This window comes from Dermacentor albipictus, chromosome 5 (genome assembly GCF_038994185.2).
Source record: "Dermacentor albipictus isolate Rhodes 1998 colony chromosome 5, USDA_Dalb.pri_finalv2, whole genome shotgun sequence".
NCBI lineage: Eukaryota > Metazoa > Arthropoda > Arachnida > Ixodida > Ixodidae > Dermacentor > Dermacentor albipictus.
The window spans coordinates 14,849,096-14,857,278 of NC_091825.1; the positions used below are offsets into that span (position 1 = coordinate 14,849,096).

Consider the following 8,183-nt stretch of genomic DNA (forward strand, 5'->3'; position numbering starts at 1 on the left):
AAGCAATTCACTGTCGTCCTCAGAGTCGGCGTCACAAACTTCGAAGGGTGCATGTGACAACAAATCAGCATCTTCATGCTTGCGCTGTGATTCGTGTACGATGGTAACATCTAATTCTTGCAGACGAAGGCTTCATCGTGCGCGTCGCCCAGAGGTTGGTTAACCAGCTCAAAGAATGATGGTAGGTCACTACTTTGAAGGGGCGGCCGTAAAGGTAAGGCCGAAACTTCATGGTGACCCACACTACTGCGAGGCACTCGTTCATCGAGCTGTAGCTTACATCTGGGCTTACTGTTGGCGTAAGCTATCATGCACTCTGTGCCTTCTTGGTTTTGGAACAGGATGGCGCTAAGACTCACATCGCTCGCGTCGGTGTGGAGTTCAGTGTCAGCGTGCTCGTCAAAGTGAGCAAGAACTAGTGGTGTCTGCAAACGCTCCCGTAGCTCTGTGAAAGCCACGTCCCGCTATTCACTCCAGACGAATGATATATCTTCTCGTGTGAGGGGAGTCGGTGGTTCGGCAATCCTAGAAAAATTGGTGTTGAAGCAGCAATATTACGCACAGAGCTCCCCGAAAGCGACGGAATGCTTTCTTGGCACGGGGAACAGGAAATGAAGCTACGGCGGTGTTCTTGTCGGGGTCAGGCTGAACGCGATCCTGGCTCACATGGCCGAGAGGCTTAACTTCTTTATAACCCAAGTGGCATCATTCCAGCTTCATCGTGAAGTAGGGTGGCAAGGAGCTCTTCCAGCAGAGCCTTCAGACGATGCAGGTGTTCGTGAAAGGTAGAGATAAAGATAAACGAGGCAAAGTATCTCATTACAGACCACTGAGAACAGTGTCTATCCTCCTCTGGAATGTTGCAGGTGCATAGCGCCAACCAAAAGGGAACACTTTGAATTCATACAGGTCATCCAGTGTAACAAAGACAGTTTTTTCGCAATCGCGTTATTTAAGTTCAAGCTGCCAGTACCTGCCTTTCAAATCTGTAGATGAAAAATACTTGGTCCCGTATGCACAATACGTTCTTACGCTAAATGTGTTCGTGCCAGCCAATAGTGTTGTAGAGCTCATTAGCGAAGGCGATCGGCCAGTGAAAAACAGCACGTGCGAACGAAAAGCTTTGCGAAGTCGGCCCATGGCCTCTCGCAGTCTGTCGAGTGAATCATCGATGGAGAGATGGGGATAGACTTCATTTTGTTAGTCACGCTGTTTGGCTTCCTGTAAGAGACGCAGAAACGTAGCGTTCCGTCTCTCGTCTTTTCGAGAACCACCAGCGATGACCAGGGACTTTTGGAAGGCTGCATGTCCCCCTCCCGAAGCATTTCGTCGACTTGCGTATGTGTCGCGTCACGCTCTTTCGCCGAAACACGGTAAGGCTGTTTTATGGGCGAGACGTCAGCATACGCTTCGGTGTTGAGAGGTGGGCGTCTGACGCACTCTGGAGGATGAGGCAAAACATTCTTTGAAGGGAAGGAGCAATTTATGTAGTGGTGTTGCTCCGGAGGGGTCGGATTATTGTCTACCTTGTTGAGTGATGCAGTCGCGGCTCTTGGTGTAGATTGGAGATCATTGTTCAGTGAGTCACACGTAAAACATTCGGCAATGTCCGTTATGAGGTACGCGAAAACGATACCAGTGCGACAAATTAGGTGGCGGTAATCGTTACTAAAATTTGTCACAGGCCGCATAGAACGTCCGGCACGAAGACTAACGAGGCTGTGAGTAGCGCAGATACCTAGTGTGAGCAAGAGCGACACGTTGCCTTCAGCGATTGTCACGTAACCTGTCGCATAGGACATCAACCAGTACGCTCGAACACGGGGGTATCGCGATATTGGCATAAACACGAAATGTGCTGAGATGGCTGTTGTCGGTTTTGTCTGCTGTTCTCTCTGTCGACAAGGTCACGGTGCGCTCCCGAAGGTCAATAAAAGCACCATATTCCCGTGGGAAGTTTATTCCCAAGACGACGTATCGGGAACATTCGCGAAGTACAACGCAACGTACATCCACGGATGTTGACCCTGAGTATAAAGTTGACGTCTTGTTTCAAGCTAGAAATAAACTCGAACGTATTTGCTTACATATTCAAAAAAAACTCACAGCCCTTCCGCTATCTGAAGGTGGAATACGAGTGAAGCTGAATTGCTCACTAGCTGTATTAAGTTCTATATCCTGGTTGTACTTTCTGGTTGAATAATGACACAAATACGTAACTTCGTTGTTTGTTTCGCCTTCTTAATTTATGAAATTATTTTATTTTTCTTGTACTTTTGTATGTTTTATTCATTTTAATTTTTTATTTCTATTTCTTTACTTCTCTAATTTTTGCCTTATACATATAAATGATGTTTCGACACGTATCGTCATAGACTAACGTTTGGGCAGCAGCGTTCATGACTTCTGCGCACTGCTTTTGTAAACAGCACAACTTCGCTGTATGTGTAATCTTTTTTTTTGCGCACTTTTGTTTTTGTATTTATTTGTATTTTTTATTTTCTTCTATTTTCTTGTTTTCTTTCTTATTCTTTATATTGTGTTAGTTTTTATTGTTTTTTACTTCATACATATACATTGATGTGTTGACACGTGAGTCCCACGTGTGGCAGGGGTAGTTCAAGGCTGCGTTACTGGTCCCCGAGCCCGCAGGGATATGTGCCACTCAGCGTCGACCCTTTCTGCACTTTCACCAGAATGGGCGTACATGATGCTTTGATTCTGTCAGTATTTCGTACGCGTTCCCCGCACCCAACGAGGCTTCCTCTCATGTTCCCTGCTCAATATGACGCACAATGTAAATACTGCGAACAGCTAGGAGAACTCTGCTGCACATTGCCATAGATTGCAAACAGAATCCAGTCTTGCACCCTCTGCCCCAAGGGCAGTGGGCGACGCTGCTGTCCAGCTCCCGCTTCTCGGACCAGATTATGTTGGTTGAAAGTGAGGTCGAGCCCAAGACGACGCATGGATTTCCGTGCCGAGGGAACCACTCCTGCAAATCAAGCCATCTTTAGGCTCACCAAAGAATTTTTCTATCTCTCTCTCGGACACATTTTTTTCCATATTTTAGCCATAAAGAGCTTAGCTGTAAAAGTCCCCTGACTCTACCATTCAACACAGTCAAAAGTTTGTGAAATGAGCGAGGTATTCCATTTAGCTGTAAAGAAGTGGATGTTGGCCAACTTGGCTGTTCGATTAATGTGCGGCTAAATGAGCTCCATTAGGCATTAAAATCATCTCACGCATCACATATGGGTGCCCATATTGCAGAGAGAGCTGCTTATGTCCCTGATTTACTGAAAGAGACGTTGCTTTCAGAAGTATAATAACGAGCTTACATGATAGCATTACAAAAATATATGTGCATCAGCCACCCTTCTGTATTGTTAACAATAAGGAGTTTGCTTTTCCACGTTGTTAACAACTGTGCATGGAAACGCGAGAATTTACTTGTGGTTATCATTTATTGGTACTCGTATTTTCTTCAGTATGCCTGATCACCTTTTTTGCATATATATGAAGCCTGTGCAAAACCATTTTTCATTGGCGAATACGCATCTTGTCCTGTAGTTTTGTTCCATCTTGTTTGTTTGTTGCACTTTCAAAGTTCTCAAGGTGAATGTCAACCAACTACTCCATTCGGCCATCGTGCAGCGTCATGTAACCGGTCTCGGCTTTATGGTGCTAGTGCCGGTAGACGCAACAATTTTTGTGCCTCTTGTTGTTGTTATGTGCATCGCGCTTTTAGAGCTCTCAGGCTCCGATTTGTGCGGTGAGCGTCGGGGTCGAGGGTGTAACCAAGCGACTGAGCATAGCGAGAGATAGAGCGCAGCGGCGGACGCAAGACGCCAGGGGGAAAGAGGGTATACCGGAACCATGAGGCGGAACGCAGAGGAAGGCATGGCGAAAGCCTGAGAAGCGTAGTACCGGCATCGATGGCTACGAGAGGGCGCCAGAGTAACACACGCCGTCATCGAGGTCTGTTCGCGGCGGCTGCTGTTAATTGCGCCGAAGCATCACCCACGTGATGGCTCTCACAATCTCCCGATTAGCCAGGCAGTTGCGCTGCACGTCGCTCAGTTTGCAACGTGCTGCACGATATAGATTGTCCGCGACAGCCAATATATCGCAAAATGGAAACACGCACAGCGCTTAGCTCAAATTTTGCATTAACGGGTATCGTAATCGTCTGTGATTCTTTTATGTGGGCACGCCTGCAATATTTTTCATTCGTGAATAATTTTGAGGAGACCACTTTTCACGTGCCAAGAGCCAATAAGTTCCTGCTCGGCGCAAGGCGCGCACGCATGTATCAGAACATTCTCGACTGCAGTCGCTGATGTTGTCTATGTGAGCACCCTCTACTTCGGCGGCGTATGACGCGGCGGAGCGCGGCCGTTCGAGCTTTATTTTGAAAGCGATCTGCGATGGCCACAAAATTTAGGTGCGCCGAGGGGTCACAGCTTCGTGTGCGGTGTGTTTTCGCCACTTCGTTCGCATTGAAACAAGGCAGCATGAAGCTCACTTCAATCGCTGCAGCTGCCGGTCTTGCTCACGCCCCCGATTTGAGAGCGAGTGTGTTCGCACTAATCGAGTGAGATATGTTACTGTTTGCCTGTGCGCAGCTGACACCATGTTTGTTAATTTGGTTAGTAAGTTAATGTTTACGACTTTAAAGTACCGATAAACTACTATCCCTACTTTGTACAGCGTTCTACTAATTTGCTATCGTGATCTATGCTTCGCCTTTTGGGTGAAACTGCGACTGATTTTATAAGGATTTCGCACAGTTGGCTATGGTCAACATTCTTTAAAAAGTCTCTACCTTCTCTGCAAATTTTGCTGAAAGGTGCATATTTCAGATGCACTATGTTTACAGGTGGCACTGTTGTTTATGGCGTCACTGCATCAGTGGGAGGAAGCTACTGCTTGTTCCTTGGAACAGATGCTCACCGTTCAAACGTTCTGCGAGGGTCTCGGCAGCAAGGCAAGGGCTTACGTTTCACAAAACGGGCTGTTTAAAACATGTAATCAAAGAGTTCCGAAATTCCCTGTAGTAAAGTCAGCAAAATCACTATATGCGAGCGTCATTTGAATTCGTGAAATGAGCAGTGAAATTGGGCGTTCTCTTGCTACATCTATGCACCTTTTTTGCTGGCGCAGTGTTAGTCAGTGTTGGTAAAACACTTAATAAACGATAAATAAAACGATGGACACCGACCAACAGAAGTGCTATAAAATGAATGAATCTAAAAGACGTTTCGGCTTCGCTACGGAAGCCTTGTTCACAATGGGATGACGGAAGGTTCATGGGAGCTTATGTATACTTCAGAATGTGACGTAAGCAGCGCGTGTATGTTAGGGGGATGGTTCCCTCATTTCGATTGAGCGTGTGACGTGTTTTTTGTATCTCCAGCGATTCCAGATAGAGCCGCGATTTCAGGTTTCTTTCTTGGCCGATAAATCTCAAGCGATCCCAGTCAATCTTGCGGCCCGTTGCACCTGTGTGCTCGGCAAGGGCATTCGAAACTGTACGTTTCTTTTCAACATCTTTCTGATGCTGCCTCAGTCCTTGTTTGAAGTTGCCCGATTCACCGATGTATGCGTAGTCGCAGTGTGCGCAGGGTATCCTATAGACAACGTCGGGAAGCGATTCAATCGGCCTTGGCGATTCTCTCGGAAGCGTGTCCTTACCGATAACGTGTGCTTGCCTCAGCTTACACACGGACACGTGCGGCACTTCAACGTCATAACTGCGTAGAATGCGAGGCAACGTTTCGCTTATTCCTGGAACGTAACGTATGGTAGCAGGCTTTCTTGGTCGGGGATTAGCCGGACGAGCTGGATTGGACAGACTGCGTTCAACAGAACTCATAAAGGATGTGGGATAGCCGCTTGCCGAGAGATCACCTCGCACGTGGTGCAAGTCAGTGGAACGACTTTCTGCTGTGGTGCAAATGTGGTTCGTACGGTTGAGCAGTGAAGCAGCAACCGACCTTTTGTGAGTGTCAGGATAAATGGATTGAAAGTTCAGATAGCGGCCAGTGCGTGTGTCCTTACGGTATACGCTGAACGAGAGCCGTCCATCACGTCTCGGGACAAGTACGTCTAAAAAAGGGAGTCTGCTGTCGACCTCTGTCTCAACTGTGAATTGGATGGCCTTTTCCTGACTTGTTAGGTGCGCAGTGAACGAATCCAAAGTGCTGCGCCGAATGAGACGAAAACGGTCATCCACATAGCGCAGAAAAACTTTAGGCCTAGGACTGAAGGACGCGAGAGCACGCCTTTCCCATCATTCCATCGTAAGATTGGCAGCAGTAACAGAGACAGAGGTAAGGAACAGGGGAACAGAGGTAACAGAGGAACAGAGGTAAAACACTTGCATAAAACGTACTCTCTGCTAAATTTCTACATTTGTTGTTAACTGCATAGCTAACTTTTTGTAAAAATCTGGCTATTTGCTTGATCTGAGGTACTTGTTTCTTTGCGTGCCCTCGACCCAGTCGAGCTGTTTGACCATAGTTCTAAAGATGTTACTACTGGGTATTTGTGACATGTATTTGACTTCTGGTTTGAGTTGTTCACTTGACCAATATCTCGGGAAGACTAAACGATGTTCATGGACCACAACCTGCTGGGCCTGTGCAGCTAAAGCCTCACACTCTCTTTAGACTAAAAGATCCTTTACGTCGACGACACGATCGCCTTTGCCTGTGGTGTACTGGCGCTGTCGGTTTTTTTGTGAAATGCTGGACCCCCTCGTTTGGTCCAATATTATGGCCTCTTTTTTATCTTCGGAGAAATTTCAACTTCTACTTTCGTGGTCAATCGCAATCTGATGATGTCACTACTTTACATAATATATGTGCTACCTGCAAAGCCGACACGAACCAGCTTGAATACAAAGTATCGATAGTTACTGCAAGTACAATGCTCCCTGAGCGTGCACGGAGAAAACACGTGTTGGTACTCTAGGCTTCAAACAAGAGGCTTTAAAAAGCAGCGCAGGCACTAACTATAACTACGCATTGGAGGTAGAATTTTTCATCTACAGTTATGCTTTTTTTTTCAGGAAGCTTCTCTCTTTTACCTTAACTAGCCTTTTTTTGCCGCAGTGCTTGTGCGACTACGAGTGCTGCGGGGCTTTGACGTGCAATGACAACCAGTGTGTCGACAACACCAAATTGAAGCCGGAGAAAAAGGCGCCTTTGAAGCTTATCTGTGGTAAATATACCACAGATAAGTTTCTCTACCGGCGTATGCAAACCCTCTTTAAAGCATGGATAAACTTCACAAACGAAAAATGACATTAAATTTTCAAGACCGTTGTACCGGTTCTTTTTCCGGGTTAACGCAATAAAAAAAAAAGAAATGCTTCAAGAGCTTGAGGAAAGTGTGTTGGGAGGCTTGTTGGTAAGACATTTTTTGTGAACTTAAACTACGCTAGGCACGAGACACCGTGGTAGAAGAAGACAGGATGAAGGCAGACTGACAATTGGTTTATTGATATCACACAATGCTGCCTCTTCGAATTATAGGCCTGCCCCTGCCAGATGATCGCCGAGATAGGTAGGGCGCTCCATCGCCGAGCCCCTATCTACACCAAAAAATCAAACTCTTGCTTGAAAAGGTACACTGACAGTTCACTGACGCACTTATATCAGCTATGTCTTGCTATCAAAGAAGCTTCCAAGATTTCACTTGCCCTTTGGTCTTTTGCTCGTCCTAACACTTTCGTTTTCTCAAAGAACGGCTTGCACGTCTTCGCACATGACCTACAATCAACTGGCAGGTGTTTTCCGCTGCCATCTTTTAACGAGTTAGAGTGCTTCATTAAACGATTGTTAGCACATGTTTCGGTTCGCCCCACATAGACCATTCCACAAGTCAGCGGAAACTCGTACACCACCTCTGTTCTAAATGCGTGCGTCTGTGTTTTATGCCACAGCCATCACTCTTGGATTTATCTATGTTAGAAAGGGCACGTAAACGAAACGAATCGCAGGGCGCTGAAAAAAAAATCACATCAACACCGAATTTTTCAGCTACCTTCATGGACATGTGGCACAACCTGAAACTTTTGCCTGTCTCTCTTTTGTTTTAATTCAAGCCCATTGTCGGTGCAATGCTGGCATATGGCCTTCAACAGCGACTCAGCTATGGCCTGGAGTACGGCCTGT

General features: G+C 46.4%; 1 long non-coding RNA gene across 2 annotated transcripts in view; it reads left to right on the forward strand.

The window, feature by feature from the left end:
- Positions 1-7,220, forward strand: part of LOC135906592 (uncharacterized) — an 81,910-nt gene extending 74,690 nt beyond the window's left edge. The window contains exons 3-4 of one of the 2 annotated variants that reach the window (XR_010565789.1): positions 4,883-4,990; positions 7,119-7,220. This is a non-coding gene — a long non-coding RNA (uncharacterized lncRNA). The remainder of the gene's footprint in view (positions 1-4,882; positions 4,991-7,118) is intronic. The other variant, XR_010565790.1, reaches the window with a different exon arrangement.
- Positions 7,221-8,183: the final 963 nt, after the last annotated feature.